Consider the following 18391-nt stretch of genomic DNA (forward strand, 5'->3'; position numbering starts at 1 on the left):
CATATCAAGAGATGTAATGGATGTTAGCTCATAGATTCCTGGGAAACAGGGGTCACTAAATCCCTCGGTGATCACCTGGTGCTAGTCAAATCAATACACTTTGTCAGATGATGATATCCAGAGTGCAAAAGATTTTTGTTGTGCCAAGTTCAGGGCAAGCCTGCTCATTTGGCCTTACCTTTGGGAAGGACGTCTCCAAATTATTTGAAAGGACATAACTATTGTTTTGTGAAAGAGATAACAGAGATAAGGGTGGGGTAATTCATTAAAAAAATTGGTTTCAAACTTACTTCAATAAATGTCATATAGTTATCAAAGGAAGTCTATAAACTATCAAACATGAAAAAATGCTCTGAATCATTAATAATTAGAGAATTGTAAATTGAAGTAATTCTGAGTTTTCATATCACATGAGATTGGCAAAGAGAATAAAAAGGAACATGACAATTGTGGGGAAATCGGTGTGCTGTTATACTTTTGGTAGAACTGTGAATTGGTTCATTCATTTTGGAAAATATTTTGAAATAATGCTCAACAAGAAGTTAAACTGTGAATTTGACTTTTTTAATTTGCAAGCACCACTAGGAGACCCCAAAAAGATAAAAGAGGAACTATACGTACAAAAGTATTTGTAGCAATTTCCTTTGGAGTGACAAAGAACTGCACACTAGGAGGGTGTCTATCAATCACAGAATGGTGAATAAATAATATATGAATATAAAGAAATATTCACTATAATGAGAAAGGCAGGTTCCACAAAAACTGGGAAGACTTGTACAAACTGATGCAGAGTGAAATGAGAAAAACCAGATAGAATTCCAATAATGTAAAAAAAAGTCTTATCAATGCAGTGACCAACTATGATTCCAGAAGGCCAATGATGAAACACGCTACCCACTTCTTAATAAAGAGGTGATGGACTCAAGATGCAGAATTCAACATACAAATTTGGAAACTGTTAATATAGGAATTTTTTTTTGTTGATGAGATTTACTTTTTTTTGATTGGGGGAAGGGTGGAAAGAGATGATTAGAGAAACAACTCCAATTCCAAAAAAGGAAGAGAACCCAAGGAAGAGTAGAAGGAATTATAAACAAGCAGGACTAGATTTAGGGGTGACCTGTAAATTAAAATATTTTTTAAAGATTAAAAGAAATAATAGAAATTCATAGTGTCAAGGAAGATTAATCCCCCCTTTTCCTATATCATATATGAAATGTTCTCTTGCTGCATTTTTAGGTGAGAATAAATTTTAAATGAAAAAACTGAATATAAAGGAAAAACTATTACTAAGAAAGGAAAAAAGAGGTAAACCACCAGTGACTCCTTTCAAAGTTTTCTTAATAAGTGATAAAACTTCATTCAATGAAAATGTTTTCTTCATATAAAAAAATTGTGTCAATTATGTTGAAAATCAAAGAGAAGGTATGTATTGGTCTTCAAATAAAATAATTGAAGAGTCTGAATTAATCTGGGTTAATTATTTTACCATCAAATTGACAAAATGACAAAATGATAAAAGTCAATGTTGAGGACTTGTAGAAAGACAATCACATTAAAACATTATTGTTCCAAAAAGAAATCTGAAAATATAGAAATAGTGACTCCAAATGTCTATACTCCTTGACCCAGAGACTTCCAATACAGTTTGCTCTATTTATTCCTCCACCAGTCATGCAGAACTACAAAACTTAATTTGGAGCAAGGAAAGGTGATTTTGAAGAATGGTTTCTATTACCTTTGTGACATCTTTAAGGTGCTAACCTAAAATTATGAACCTTAATACATAGAGTTAAAATAGCATAAGAAAAATAGATTAGACATGAAGTTTTATTCTCTGGGATTTCCCAAAACACCAGTAGGTAATGGAAACCCTCTAGGAAATCTCTCCAAGCTGAAGGTGATCAGAAAATGTATACAGCAAAAAGGGGGAGGGAAACAATATATAAGACACTTGCCTGGAGACCATTCTATTAAATCATCCTTATACAATGCTATTTTCTCTGAGGGAGGTAATTTTTTTTTTGAGTTTAAGTACCCAGAGGGCAGGGTGAGTACTCCTTTTTGAAGTCTAAAGGAGGACCAAATTCTTTCTTGGTTTAAGGAGGGCAGAACAAGATTTTCCTTTCAAATTATAAAGGATTAAGGGGTAGGACAAATTCTAAGTACACATTCTTTACAAAAGCTATCAAACATCAACCTTTGACCAAAAATAGTTATAAAAACACTGGACTATTTTGGGGATCACATTTATGTAAAGGGAGGGAAAGAGGAGCAAGTATATAGTTCCTATATGCCAGGCACTATGCCAAGTACTTGACAAGTATCTCATTTGATATAACATGCTTTCAATACATCAAATACCTTTAGATTTAGATTTGTCATTTTAGCATGAAATTTTTGCACTTCCTAATGCCGCTCATAATGCTTCACCATATTAGAAGACAATTGCTATATAGCCAAAATGATTTATCATCTCATGGCCAATCTACTGGGGTCTCTCAAATTTAGGCTTGCTCTTGGATCATAGATGCCCAGTCTTTCTTTGCAGGGATAAAATTCTTTCCAGTGACAGACCAATGAACTTCAGTACTTTGTCCCCTGACTAGAGCTTGGTTTTTTAATTCCTTGCCTCAGGCACAAGACAAGCCCCTATAAACAGGACAAATCCCTGCCCTAGACTGAAAGCTTTATGTCTTGAGTTACCACCCTTACTCCCTGCATACTTTATCACTATTCTTTGAGCTACCTTCTCTTCTATCCCCAATATCTCATTTTTGCTCTCCGGTTTAACTCATTTCTACCCTTTAAAGGTTCATGATCTCCTCAATGAGTTGCTATCTCCCTTTGGGGAGCCAGTCCACTTTTAGGGAGCATGATCTCCCAAATGCCTTGAATTGGAGAAGGTCTGTAGTCCAAATTCTTTAGACAGGTGTGTGTCATGAACTTCAAAATTTTTCTTGAAACACATCAGCATGAGAGGACTCACCAGAAAGAGAGAGAGATAGACAAAAATGAAAAAAAAATTGTACTCTTCCTGGGCCTACATTTTATATGCAAATGGTTTTGTGGAGAGCTGAAAATACTTATGACTCCCTAGGTCTAATAGTAGAGTTCTGCTAGACATGCCTAATCCTAGTTCTTCCTTCCATGTTGATTCCAAGAAGAGAAATATGCCTGGCTTTAAATGCCAAAGGTATATTGCCTCAAGCAATGGAGATCGCCAAGACTGGAATCTGGAGTCAGGAGGAGAACTTTAAATGTGACCTCAGACATTTCCTATCTGTGTAACCTAACCCTGTTAGGACATAATACACAGCAACTTTGTGTGGTGATCAACTATGATAAGACTTAGTTCTTCTCAGCAATATAGTCATCAAACACAATTCTAAAAGACTTGTGATGGAAAAATAGCCAGAGAAAAAACTATGGAGTAGAATGCAGATCAAAACACAGTATTTTCACTTTTTCTTATTTTTTCTCCTAATTTTTCCTTTCTATTCTGATTCTTTCACAGAATGACTAATATGGAAATAAGTTTAATATGATTGTGCATACATAACCCATATAAGATTACCACTGTTGTGGGAAGGGAGAAAGAGAGGGAGGGAGACATTTTCATAAAAATGAATGTTGAAAACTATCTTTACATGTTATTTTTTAAAATCATAAGATTAAAAAGAGAAAAAACAAAGGCATATCTCTAGTAATAGCATGTCAATGTTCCCTCATCTTCATTTATGAAGAATTACCTTTCATGACTGTTTAGACATTATTTGACATTGAAGGGTAGATTTTGATGGATTTTTAACAAAAGAAACTTTTTTTTTCAAAAAAGTATAAAGTATGTTTTCCTTTAAAAAAAACTTTTTCTTTGGATCCTATAATAACTTCATACTTCAGTTCCTTATTTTTCTCACATTCTAGCAAAAGTTGGTCTGCTCTCTTTGCCTCCTTTTTCTTTGAAATATGATTTCCAACCTCAACAATCTTCTGAAATTATTCTGTCCAAAGGTATCAAAGAATTCTTTCTTCCAAATTCTATTTTTCTGCTTAGTCCCTATCCAAGGACCCTGTTCACAAAAAGGTAATAATTGCCTGAAGCAGAAACCTTACCAAAAAAAGTATAAAGATGGTTGATCATGTGACCACCTGAATTGAGACCAAGACTGAGGATGAAAATATTTGAGAGTCAACAGCAGTAGTTGACTCCATGGAATTTAGGAGGAACAGCCTCCCAAAGGGATCCTAAGATGTTTCAAGTGGTTGTTGTTTTAACAGCATTGTGAGGTAGGGAAAATTAATTGTTGTTTGTCCCTATTTTATAGAAACTAATACTCAGAGATAATAAGAGCTAAGATTCAAACTCATGTTTCCTAATTCTCAGTCTTATATCTTTCCAATAGGATCTGAGCTCAGTCTTTTTAGAAGTCTAATAGACCCAATTAGGTTTCAACATCTCCAGAGTCTTTTCCCAAGATTATTGATGAATTACTTTTTTCTTCAGGTTTTTAAATTCATCTTACCTACTTCACTTTTGCCTTTCCTCTATTTTGTACTTACTCTTAAGTTTCTGTTTTGGGTTTTGGGAAATGCTTTTAGTTTAGGAGTTTTTGTGTGTCATGGAACCCTTTGGGTGAAGGAAAAAGAAAGGAAGAAAGAGAAAGAGAGAGAGAGAGAGAAAGGAAGGAAAGAGAAAAGAAAAAGAAAGATAGGAAGGAAAGAAAGGAAAGAAAGAAAGAAAAAGAAAGAAAGAAAGAAAGAAAAAGAGAAAGAGAGAGAAAAGAAAGGAAAGAAAGAAAGAAAAAGAAAGAAAGAAAGAAAGAAAGAAAAAGAGAAAGATGGAAGGAAGGAAAGAGAGAGGGAGGGAGGGAGGAAAGAAGGGCTGGAATCCTGAATTCAGACATTACAATAAAGCAAGACGGAAACTGAATTGAGGAAGCTGCCTTTATCATGGAGGGACAAGCCGGGGAACATTGTCTGATGAAGGAAACTTAAAACGCAATCGTCCCTGGGTGGGCTCGAACCACCAACCTTTCGGTTAACAGCCGAACGCGCTAACCGATTGCGCCACAGAGACGACATACTGACCTACTCTCTTTTAGAATACATTTAATTGAAGATTAAAAATAATATTCAAAGAAAAAAGTTGTCATTTTCAGGTAACTTTTTTTTCAGAGTTCCAACAAGTTCAAGCTCAAAGCAAAGACCAAAGTGAATCAAAGGGTACGTTTTCTGATCTGGAACCCCGGAATTCACAAATTGAGTTAAACAGATCCTCTTGATTTCACTTTCTTCTAACCAGAAAAAAGGAAAACCACCAGTCCTTTTTTCTCGCCTCTTTCGTTTCATCAATAAACTAAGGTTCCCAAAAGCGTGGGCACGGTCAGATTTAGGGTGCTCTGCCTACACAGGAACGAGGTTCATTGATTGAAGGTGGCTGGATTTGTTAGAACCTTTATCCAAGTCAGACTTTTTCTTTGTCTCCAGGTTCTTTGGACTTGAGCTTGTTCTCTTAGAACTTCTCTTTCTTTCTTCCTTTCTCTTTTTCTCCTTCTTTCCTCCCTCCCTCCCTCTCTCTTTCCTTCCTTCCATCTTTCTCTTTTTCTTTCTTTCTTCTTTCTTTCTTTCTTTCTTTCTTTCTTTCTTTCTTTCTTTCTTTCTTTCTTTCTTTCTTTCTTCTTTTCTTTCCTTTCTTTCCTTTCTCTCTCTCTTTCTTTCTCTTTTCTCTTTCCTTCCTATCTTTCTTTTTCTTTTCTCTTTCCTTCCTTTTTTCCCTCCCTTCCCTTTTCTTCTCTCTATATCCTAAACGTTCCTCTTCTGAAATGGGGGAGAGTCATAATTTATTTTTTTCTCATTCTTCTGAATGGGATCTCAAAATGGTGAATATAAAATGTTCTTTATCTTTCACACTGTCCAGTGTGAGCTGTAGTTACTGTTTCTAATAATCTCCCATACATACATGGAGAAATATTCCAGGTCTAAACAATCCTCTTCTTGAGATTGTGAAGTCCCGACCATTGATTGTTTGAGGTCATCAGATTTGGAAGTGCCCACGACACTTTATGAGGGGTATGGTCACATTAGCAGTAGCTCCCTCTTGTGCGCTCATAACCTTTGATTAAGGAGTGAAGACCTAAATTGAGCTTTACTCCTGTCTGTCCATTGCAGAACTCCCTTTTTTGTATGTTATAAAAGATGGATGCTAATTCCGATATTCTTCTGAATAATTAGAAAAGTTAAAACAATTGCCTGGTTTCACTGAGGATCGAACTCAGGACCTTCTGCGTGTAAAGCAGACGTGATAACCACTACACTATGAAACCATCGGACGAAAAAGGATTCCAAGTCATAATATTTCTAATTGAGGTAACTGATATTACAGCAAGGAATTAAAATGAAATGTGAAATTTGTCTTTGAAATGAATACTATTTTACTCCAGTTTCCTCATTCCTTCTTCCATGTTTACACACACCTCTTCTAATGAAAACTAGCATATTCTATTCCCCTTTCCCACCTTTCTAAATTAGTATATTTATTCTGCTTCTCAGAGTTTAACCGATCAACTTCAAGTCCTCTCAGTCGATAAACAATTTTAAATGTTATTTTATTTTATTTTTTCCAATTACAGGCAAAGATACCTCAGCATTCATCTTTTTTTGCAAGCTTTTGAGTTCCACATTTTTCTATTTTTCTTCTTTTCCCTCCTCACTCTTCAGGACACCGAGGAATCCAATACAAGTTATACAGGCTATCTGATACACATGTACAATTATCACATACCATATTTTTATATTGGGCATGTTGTGAAAGAATCAGATAAAGAGAAAAACCATAAACCATAAAAAGAAGGAAAAACATAAAACAAATTTTAAAAAGGAAAGCATTATGCTTTGCTCTATATTCAGACTGCATACTTTTTTCCCTCTGGATATGGATGGCATTTTCCATCACAAGTCTTTTAGAAATCCCTGAACTACTGAAAGGAGTTAAGTGAATCCTGGTTAATCATCTCACAATGTTGCTGCTACTGTGTACAATGTCTCCAGATTCTGCTCCATTCACTCAGCCTCAATTAGTGCAAGTCTTTCCAGGCTTTTCTGAAGTCCTCCCATTCATATTTCTTACAGAACAATAGTATTCCATCACATTCACATCTCACAGCTTCTTTAATTATCCCCAAATTATGGAATCAATAGACATTTATTAACTGCCTAAGATGTAGTGGGCACTGCTCTAAGCACTGTGTGGATGTGAAGAAAAGGAAAAGATAGTTTATTTTGTTCTGCTTTCAAGGAGCTCACAACCCTTTAAGGAAGTCAACACAAAAAAAGTAAGTTAAAGGGGGTGGGGAGGAAAGAAGAGAGGTATCCAATAGATGACTGATGAAAAACCAGAGGAGTGCAGTGGGTGGGATATGAGATGGCTACCCTGAATGTCCTTCCTTATGTGGAGGATTTGGGAGGAGTTCTCCATGGGCCATCATCCACACACTCCAGCAACAAATAAATCACATTTATGTGTCACCTACATGTACCATACACTGTGCTAAACATTTTACAAAAACAATCTTCTTGAAAATTCTATTGGTAAGCTATATTTTTCTCCCATTTTACAGTTGAGGAAAGTAGAAGAAACAGAATTTAAGTGACTTGGACAGGATCATAAAGCTTGTAGGTGAAGAAGCGACTCTAGTGGCAAAGAGTACTGAGAATCTGTAAAATTTCTGAAGATATGATATAAGTCCTGAAGAGTTCAATAGGTGGGAAATGATATCCTATTTAACTTCTCAGTGCCTTTTGGAGACAATAAGGTACTGAACTCCTCCCTCCTCTCCATTATAATGTTAGCTCTCCATCATCCTATCTCTATTTTTCTAATTGCTCAAATAAATTTACCTTTCTAGCTTTCTCTTGATCCTTGTGCATGTATTTCAAAGTTCTTAACTCTGGCATTTTCTCCTCAAAAATTTCAGTCACCTTTTTGGATTAAGGTACTTGGGGTTGTAACCCAGAAAATAGTATTCCAAGATTTTCTTTCTTCTGTAGAATAAGCGATCAGTGAAGCATGGATTCTTTTTCATCCAGAAACTGGAGTGAAATGACTGAATTACCTTCTCAGTATGTTATATCTGACCAAATCACCAGCTGCACTCTTTAAGTTTGAACTTCCCTTCACTTAATTGGACATATCTGAAAGTCCCAGGGCTTTCCCAGCCCTGAGAACTCAATTCACTTACTACAAAGGTGCAGAGAGTTCAAGACATTTCCCAAATTTCCCCATCTCTGTGCATCCTTGGGTGCTTTCTGTGGTTCCGATCTAGAGAGGGCTGTTTAAATTAAAATCCATAACATTCTTGACTTAATGTTACCCTCTTCCCCACAACTGGATCTTTGATCTTGTTTATCCACAAGGAATTCATTCACTTGTAGTTGAAGTTAAACTGCTTTTACTACATTAAAAGCAAAAGTAAAATTTAACATTCAGCTGAAAGCAGTTGAGCACTTCCAGTTTTAACCTTCTTTACACTATTCTGTGACATACCTAAATAATTTTACAGAATTGAGGGAAACTATAATACACCAAAAGAGTTTTGAAGAGAAGTACTTTCAAGGATTTCAGTTTCAAAAGAGGCAGAGCAAATCAACAACATTCCCTTGTCCCCTTCCACTACTGGGAATAAATGAACTCTGCTTACTTGCCTATTGGATTATTATAGATGTTAGATATCCTATGGAAAATATTTAATATATCAGAAACACTTTCATAAGGAGACTTGATTGAAAATGACAAGTCTTTACTAGGAATTGAAATTTCTACTAAGATCTGAATTTCAAGGGAGACTGTCAATATTAAACTTGAATGTTTGTAGATAGCATGGTACATGACCTGGCAAAAAAGGACCTAGTGATGAGTTTTGAATAAAGACCATTACCACAATAACAATTGCAACACATTCATCTAAAACAACTTTTGAAAGAATCTTCATGACAAAGTAATTATGACTTTACCTATGTTACTATTCAGTATTGTTTTTGTTTTGTTTTTTAAACCTGAAATGATATAATTGAACCCTAGAGAATTTGGAAAATTTCTTGAATAATCTCTGTGTGTGCAATTTTCACAATCCTCATGGATTTAAAATGATATCTTTATGATCTAGGCTTCACTTGACTCTAAGGTACCCAAGGGATTATGGTCCAAATGTTTTATACCAATTATAAACATAGCTATTCCATACAAAAAATAATTCCTTGGAGTTTAGACTCCTCAATTTCCTACATCAACAGTAATACTACTATAAATATTCTTACATCTGTTTTTGTTTGTTTTTGACATTCATTTTTATAAGATTTTGAAATCCAAATCTTTCTCTCTCCCTCCCAGATAATCTAGGTTATGCATGTGAAATCATGTTAAACACAGTTACATATTAGTCATTTTATGAAAGAAGAATCAGAACAAAAGAGAAAAACCTTGGAAAATTTAAAAAATAGTGAAAATAGTATCCTTCGATCTACATTCAGACTCCATAGTTCTTTCTCTCTATCTGGATAGCATTTTCTCTCATGAGTCTTTTGGAATTGTCTTGGATCATTGAAAAATACTTAAGTTTAATTTTTGTGCTGAACCACATTTTATGCATATGTATTTTTCCATCTCTGTCAATAATCATATTTGTTTTAAATTTACTTAGGCCTTAAATGATTTGCCTTTTACAAAACCAAGATTCTTTCTGTAGTTGTGTCTTTAAATTTTCATCATTTCCCACATTGTGTTAAACTCAAAGGAGAGGCAAAATGGAGCACTGAACAGGGTAATGGGCATGGAGTTAGGAATATCTCAGTTTAAAACATACCTTACTAGTCATGTGACTCTTCTAACTTCTCTAGGACCTAGTTTTCACATCCTTAAAAAATGAGGGGTTTGGATATGTTGACCTGTAAATTACCTCCTAGCTCTAGCTCTTATGATCCTATAAACCAGAGTTTTCAAATTTGTTGATTTAGATATAAACACAGATGTTGATAAAGAGGTTGGTATATCCTCTTTAAGTATAGATAGATGTTTGACCCTCATTCTCAAAGAAAAACATGACATCAAGAATATGATGCCATGATAAACACATGAATTGGATTTGTGTAAGAAGACCTGTGCTTCTTCATCAGCTTTTTTCCTTGTCCAGAGCCATCTGAGTCCAGTGGTCATATATGAATCAGGAAGACTTGAAGATGGCCCTGGATGCCAGACAATGGGGTTAAGTGACTTGCCCAAGGTCACACAGATAAGTGTCAAGTATCTGAGATGAAATTCAAACTCCTGACTCCAAGGCCAGTACTCTATTCACCAAGTCATCTAGCTGTCCCTTGTTCAAGTCATGTTAGTTGTGTCATTGTGGTGATAACTTTAGGATATTAGCTAAGATGGTAGAGTTCTCTACCTATCACTAGATAAAGTAGGGATTGTTGCCTATATCCTGCAGATCTCCAATGCAACTGAGAAACTGATGAAATACCAACTATCCTCTACTTCCAGGAGTCATCTCTCACTCCCAGATCATTAGAATTAATTGGGAACTGGGCTTCAATTTCCAGTGCAGATTAGATGGAAAAGTCTGAGATTCTCATTTCAGAAATAACATCTCTTTCAAATGGACAAAATTGGTTAAAAAATGAAAATGACAAATGTTGGAGAGGTTCTGGGATAATGGGTAGAGCTGTAAATTTGACCATTAATTCCAAAAAACAATTTTGAAATATTCCCTCCCCCAATTATTAAACTACGTTACATTTTGATCCAAAATTGCCACTGCTGGTCTAATATTCCAAGGGGTTTGAAAGAAAGAGGGAAAGAATGTGTAAAAACATATTTATAGCTGCTCCTTTTGTACAAGTGTCCTTCAAATGGGGAATAGCCAAACATATTATGATATGTGAATATAATATATGTAATAATGTAATAATATGTGAATATAATAATGATGTAATAATATGTGAATATAATAAAATACTATTATACTGTAAGAAATGATGAGAATAGGGGAAACTTTTTTCTTTTTCCTTTCCATAGGAGTGGAGGGAAGCAAAAGTCAGAGAAAAATTCCATTAAAATATTAACATAAAACTTTCCTTGATGAGTAGTTTTCTAAATTTATTGTCTTATCTTATCACAATATAAAAAATTTGAGAGTAAGGATGATACCGATAAAAACAAATATATTCCCAACCTTTACTTACTTAGCTCAACGCCTAGATTATAGAAGGTAAGACCATAATAAATACTTTGCTCCCTTTCCATCGTTTCATCTCCACTCCCAACCCCTCATCAAAAAAAGGAGGGAAAATATTCTTTGCTTTTTCTTCTAGGTCAAACTGGAGCATTATATTTACAAAGCTTTCAATTCCGTGCGGTTCTTATTCTCTTTCCATTTCCGTTTACACAAAATAAAGTTTCGTTTCCTCAGAAATCTTCTGGGTCTCTCTATTGACTCGCTTGCAGAGTACAAACTGTATAGGTCCATGGGTGCGTGTGGAGAACCTTGTGTTATAGAGTCGAGAACCCAAGAGAAGACCAGGAGAGAGGAAATGTTTCTTGCCCTTTCCTAGTGATCTGTTAGTATATAAGTTCCTTGGATGTAAGTGCTATTGGCAGGTCTTCAAATAAAACCAATCTTACCAAATCCATCCTTCTTCAGAGAAAAACCAATGTCTTATATGTTAAAAAAAAAATAAGTGAGAAGTGCAACATAAATATGCAAGTGGATGAAAGTGGAAAAATAATAATGTATTGGAAAACTAAAATAAAAAATATAAAAAGCAAGTGTGAAAAGCTGCTAAGAGGGTGGGGATGTAGCTCAGTGGTAGAGCGCACGCTTTGCATGTGTGAGGCCCCGGGTTCGGTCCCCGGCATCTCCATGGGATTTGTTTGTTTTACTTCTGACTCAAGCCGGTCCCCAACCATTTACTCTGGAATTCTCCTTCTGAGGCTTCAGGAAAGCGAAAGGATGAAGTTGTTGAACTCGGAAACCATCCTACAAACAGTAAACAGCTTTCGTATTTACTAAGGAACCCTGGTCGCTGAGATATGTGAGGGAATCTTGTGGGTTTGACAAAATAATAGTGAATACACTAACCTCTAGGGGAAAAGAAGTTGAACCTAAAGGGTGCTCTGCGAGGGCTTTGGGAAGGCATTTAGCTATAACAGACTAAGCACAGATAGAGGAAAAAGTTTGAGGACCCCAAAGTTTCAAAAACCCTCCTCCGATAGCCCCAAATTATGATCTCATGACATCACAGTCAGATCTAGGCTGAGTAGCCCCGCCCCCCCCCCCCCACCTTGACAGGGTTTTGTTTCATCTCTCCCTTGATGACTTTTCCTCCCTAGAGAGTCCCTTCACCTTCCAAGGCTTTCTGCTACTTTTAGGAGTCCCTGGATTGAATCCTTTCCCTTCTGCTCTTTCAGCTAGCTGAAAGGCTGGCTATCTATTCCTCCAGGACCCCTCTGCTGGACTAGCCTACCTCTGAGCTGTAAAAAGCAGAGAGCTGATTGACAGGGACTTTCTTTGGAATATTTCGTTAGAATTGCTGCAGGCTTCTAGAAGGGCGAATTCACCTGGGATCCCCAAAGACAAGACATTCAGGCCCTTCCACTTGAACTTTTCCTAAAATTAGGAAGACAGACTTGCTATCTTTTTAAAATGCCCCACTGAGCGTTTGGTCTCTAAACATTTATTTATTTATTTATTTTTAGGTTTTTGCAAGGCAAATGGGGTTAAGTGGCTAAGGTCTCTAATCTTTTGAATTTCCTTGGTCAATTTCTGAAACAAGTTAGAATTTACAAAGGCCATAGAAGCAAATATTTTGCCTACCACTTACCTAGAAAGTAAGGGGAATTAGTTAACCTTCCAGGTATAGATCTCATTTTTAGGAAGTTTTTTTTTACAAACTAAAATATGTGCTTTCATTTCATCTTCTTTTGCTAAACTGTCTAATCTCTCTTCCACTGATAAGCCTTCAAACACGGAAAACCACTATCGTGTCCTACATCTTGTCCTCCTTAGAATAAACACCTGTACTTGAAAACCCTTCTTCCTCTTCAGACGTCACCCCTCCCCCCGCAGAGAAGCTAGGGTGTTAGGGTGTGTATTTGTGTGTGTGTGTGTATATATATATATATATATATATATATATATATATATATATATGCATGTATGTGTGTGTGTGTGTGTGTGTGTGTGTGTGTGAGTGTGAGAGAGAGAGAGAGAGAGAGAGAGAGAGAGAGAGTCAGACAGACAGACATAGACACAGAGAGAAAGAGAGCTTTGTGATCTACTCTGCGACGAGCAATTTGGAAATTCGTTGAGAGAAGAACGATGCCTTCTGCTCCACAACACACAGACAGACAGACACACAGATATATAGCCAATCCCTTAAGAAAACTTTTATTTGAATTATATTAAAGGGAGCGTCAGATTTATTTAATGTTGTCTTTGGATGTTGCATGTTCCATAATAAACACCTGCAACAAAAAGTGAATTTACAGTTTCTTACTATTTTCAATTTAGAAATACATAAGGATTGTGTTTTAAAGAAAATGATACAAGTCAATGCAAATCTGAATTTGTTTAAGTTTTCTGCATCATTCACATTAAAAAATGCTTTTTAAAATTAGTTATGTCCAGTTTCCATGAAGCGACCCCAGCCTCACATTTCTTTATATAATGAAGACTTTTTTTAAAAAAGTCAGTTTTAAATTTCACATGATGTTGAAGTTTGGAGGAGAACTTTGCAATTAATAGGGCAATCTGGCTTTCCAGTTGTATTTGTCTACATACCTGTTCATAAATGATCTTGGATGAGCTAGAATTTAGGGAAGAGAATCTTCATGTCACCTGAATTTTGTATAAATTCTGGAACTTAGAAAGCATTTACTTATTGACCCATAAAGGCAAATAACAATGATGTATTTGTTTTTGAGCATCAATTCTATAACATTATTCAAATTTAGGAAAATGTTAATAGTTAAAAGACAGTCAAATTTATCAGCAGCAATTTCATAAAACAGTTTTTGTTATGATCCTGTTCTTCCTTCTTTCCAAGCAAATTGCTCTGTCCATGGCAAAAGAACCTCAGATGTTTTAGTTTAAATCTTATTGCTTTAATAATCAAACATGACTTCATGATGAAGAGATGCAAGGTTATAACTCTGTTAGGCTTCTTCAATTACCTGAAGAAAGGACTTCTCAAGATTTTTTCTGTGCTCACAGATTCATATTATCTTCCCAGGCCAGAAGTATTTATCCCTTCTGATCATGGACCTTCAATTATTTTGTAAGATGTTTTAACTCAGACCAAGTCAGGGTGACTTTTTTTTACTGCAGACAATACTGGTGTTACAATCCCTTATCTAATTCTTGAAAAAGTACAAGTCACCTGGAGTTCAGTTCAGGTTGCTAAACCCTTAGTCCAAATAGAATTTATAAATTTGCAGAAGGTAAGATAGACACTGTAAATACTGGGAATGTGTATGCCTTTAGGATAATAGACAATTTGGCAATGCTTCAGACATATAGAAACTTCTTTATATCTACTGGAAAGACAACTACATTCATATCCAATAAAGAATGGATCCCAAATGTAAGTCATTCTTTTGCTATCCTTATAAAATAGCAATTGTGAAGGCTGAGACAATATTCATAGGAAATAATAATAAAAAGCAAAATAAGGAAGATATACCAGTTCCATATGTTGGGATACCCACCCCCCCACACACAAACACACACACACACACACACACACACACACACACACACACACGTATTTCTAGTCATGCCAATAGAGTGAACAATTGATGGAAAAGATTCATAACATTTGTCTCACCTAAAAAGAAACAAAATTGGTTCCAAAACATTTGCTCTGCGGGATTTAAAAATCTAGGGAACAACTAATGCTGGAAACTTACTGGTTGGGTTTATTGAAACACCTGTGCAAAGAGAGATTGGCTCTAGATGGAAAAGACCTTATCAGGTACTGTTAATTGTCAAACACACCGGTATTGATAATTGGATACATAAATTCACAAAGGAAACCAAATGTTTGCAATCGAAAAACTTGAATGCTGCTACTTTTACTTAGCCATTGGTAATTGTCTGAAGTATCCCAGGAAGTGGGACTCCATTTTCTTAATTCAACTACATCTATTCTCCTTCCTTAAAATCGAACCCCTCTTTTCCACCCCATTTGGTTTCTTCTTGCTCCTCCTGCCTTTTGAATTTCAATCTCTATGCAAGAAGATCCAAGCACTGAATGAATTAGACCACACAGAAGCCTATTTAAAGCAAAATATATGTGGGGGATTAGCTCAGATGGTAGAGCGCTCGCTTAGCATGCGAGAGGTAGCGGGATCGATGCCCGCATCCTCCAGTTTGGTTTTTCCATTCTTTACAAAACATCTATCAAGTCATCCCAAAATGTGATAGAATATTGAACTGACCTAAGGGCTCAGAATGTAATCTATCTGAAATTACCCAAGTTGCTGGATAAGTATGCCTCCGACATCCCCGGAGAACTTGTGATCCTGCCTGAATACTTTAAGCCATCCTCTTTGTAATGTTCCCTGGTCGCATCTTCGGTTCTGCAGTTTATATTTACTACTTTTATTGTGATTACAACGCATTGATTCTAGACCTTTTCAGACTATTCCTTATGCCTTTCATTTCTATCTTAACTTGATAAAACCCTATCCTTTCTTTCCAATACAATAATAGCATGCCTGCCCTAGGAAAGGACCCTGATGATCCTTGGCAATGTCCTTCCCAAGAATTTTGTTTCTCCTTTTCCATTAACTTTCCTGTGGAACATCATGGTTAGTTTTACTTTATATCTACATCTACATCTATATCGATATCGATCTCTATCTCTATCTAATCTCTATCTATCTTTCATCTATCAAACAAAATGTGTTTTCTATTTAAAAAATGAGTTTCTATCATAATTACTTTGGAATATTTTGTTCTAGTTTCATCTACGTTGGTGTTATAGTCCTATTAGGTGGAAAGCAGCTTCACGAGGTTTTTACTTAAAATTTGTTGCTCCTAAGGCCTAGTCACAGAGTTCTGAACTAATAGAAGACAAGGTAAGGCAACAGGGATTCTTTAAGCAGTCATGTGTGGCAGTTTGCTAAGTGCTGGGAATAATAAAAGGTATTTTAGCAGTGTATTGGAAAACCTATGCCTTTTGAATGTACTTGGTAGACATGCTGTTTAATGGAGTACAGCTACAGATTTGTACTTAGTGGGATTCTGTAATGAACCCTGGCAAGTGTTATAGGCACCTTAAATCTTCATTACCTATGTGGCCTGTAGTAAATTTAATGCTCATTTCTCAGATGATTGCCAGTTCACAATTCATGTGTCTTCTGAGGAAAACATATGGGTAATATTATCACATACACTACAGTGGCCTATCTGGGCCACTCAAAACTTCTATTCTGAGTATTTCCTGCAGTTTGACTTACAGTAAAGTTTCTAAATTTTTGCTTGGTTCTGCCATCTACTGGGGAATCTACTAAATAACTCCTCTTTGGAATAAATGTTTAAATGTGTCCAGCTAATGGTCAGTCCTTTCTCTCTATTAGATATGGTTAGGTTTTTCTTCTTGGCCAAAATGATTGTCTGTCCGTGGAGCACAGTCTTCTGTTTACCGACTTTGGTGTTTTAATGGATCCATGATTTCGTCAATGTGGGTGTTATCATGATCGCTGAAAATGAAAACCCATTCTCCCATCCTCAGTATGTTCTTGTACAAATTCTGCCACCAACGTTACCAAAATCATGAAAGTTTTCATCTAGTGTCGTGGGCACCTCCACTTGACCATTATATCTCACTCCTGGTAAACAATAGATTTGCCTTTTTTCAAATCAATTTCCTACCTCATGTTGTTAGAAAGGGGAGAAAAGGGATATCAAATTATCTTCTTGGGACGTTTTTTAAAAAAGGAATATTGGAAAAGGAACCCATAGAGCTGTTTCTTAAAGGAGACAGGTGGGGAACTATTCCCTATGAAAGGACTGGATTGATTTCAGGGAGTTAGGGAGTCTGAGTCTGGGGTTCCCAGAAAAAAGGAGAGTTTTGCTTTTAAAAAAAATCAGTCTTTCAGGACGTATACACCTCCATAAGCCCTTCCTTGTAATAACAAAAAAAATTAACTCAAATTTTAGTGGTTTGATAGGCAATTACAATGAGTAAACTAATTTCTTTATACTAAAATAAACGAGGAGCTAGATTACATTAAATTAGGGGAAAAAATTCTTAACTTTGCATTTTATTCACATGAAATTATATTTTATAACATCAAATAAATCTTAGAATATCAGAGATACCCAGACCAAAAGTTTGGAATTAAATTTGTGATTTAAATGTATCTCTTTAAATCCTTTGCTTCAGACTTCCTTATTCCTGATGTCTTCTAACAGTATTCCCATCCCACAGGTCTGAGGTCTTGTCCAAATCACATCCCCAAAGTACTCTTCTAACCTCTCCTTGAAGACTTCCAATAAAAAAGTGTACCCTAAACAACTCAATCCCATTTTAAAAAAATATTCCTATTTTTTTAAAAGTAATTACTGATAATACCTTCATTTTTTGACAAATCCCTTTTGCCAACCTCAATGAGTCTATCAGGAGAAGCACAAGATCTAGTTTTAACTATGTGGTAGTGTGGAGAGAGGCCCAGGATACTCACCTTATCCTTTCACTCAGTACATTCTTAAATATGATTTGCTTTTGACTTTTACCTCCCTTAATCTGCCTTCCCTTCTATCAATTCCCCTGTCCTCTTACTTCCTGCACTGCCACTCCAATATCTTTGGGGTTTTTTGTTTGTTTTTATTTTTTGCAAGGGAATAGGGTTAAGTGACTTGCCCAAAGTCACACAGCTAGATAATTACTAAATGTCCACTCCAATATCTTTGTCAAGAAAACCCCAATTGGGATCACAGAGTTGGACACGACTGAAAAGTGACCGGACTACAAAACCTACCCTACATTTGAATGGAAAGTCAGTTTTTAAAATTTCCACCACGTGCCATTTTCTTTTTGTTATTTTAAGCCTCTATATGTTTTCCTATGGCTACTAGTTGATAAGTGGAGAGAACACCGGCAGCTTATGGGAGAGTAAGTGAAAAATGCAAAGAGAGCAAAGAGGAAAAATGATCGCTCCTTTGCAAAAAATCTCTCTATAAAGCATAGACTCCAGAATCAATCTCAAACTATTCCCTATCAGCTTCTGATCAAATTGAACGAACTCTCTACCTGTAATTTTGTCTAAGCACTCTACAGATTTTGTACCTTTATATATTCATGCTGTACCCATGCTCTCTCTTCCTCCAGG

The 18391-nt window shown here is 35.9% G+C and overlaps 4 non-coding genes across 4 annotated transcripts; 2 read left to right on the forward strand and 2 right to left on the reverse strand.

Annotated features, from left to right (window-relative positions):
• Positions 1-5006: 5006 nt before the first annotated feature.
• Positions 5007-5080, reverse strand: TRNAN-GUU (transfer RNA asparagine (anticodon GUU)). The gene has a single exon. It is a non-coding gene; the product is annotated as a tRNA-Asn (tRNA).
• Positions 5081-6253: 1173 nt separating this feature from the next.
• On the reverse strand, positions 6254-6326 carry TRNAV-UAC (transfer RNA valine (anticodon UAC)). Its single transcript has one exon. It is a non-coding gene; the product is annotated as a tRNA-Val (tRNA).
• Positions 6327-11844: 5518 nt separating this feature from the next.
• Positions 11845-11916, forward strand: TRNAA-UGC (transfer RNA alanine (anticodon UGC)). Its single transcript has one exon. It is a non-coding gene; the product is annotated as a tRNA-Ala (tRNA).
• A 3434-nt stretch (positions 11917-15350) lies between these two features.
• TRNAA-AGC (transfer RNA alanine (anticodon AGC)) lies at positions 15351-15423 on the forward strand. Its single transcript has one exon. It is a non-coding gene; the product is annotated as a tRNA-Ala (tRNA).
• The last annotated feature ends 2968 nt before the right edge of the window (positions 15424-18391 follow it).

Source organism: Macrotis lagotis, chromosome 3, assembly GCF_037893015.1.
Source record: "Macrotis lagotis isolate mMagLag1 chromosome 3, bilby.v1.9.chrom.fasta, whole genome shotgun sequence".
NCBI lineage: Eukaryota > Metazoa > Chordata > Mammalia > Peramelemorphia > Peramelidae > Macrotis > Macrotis lagotis.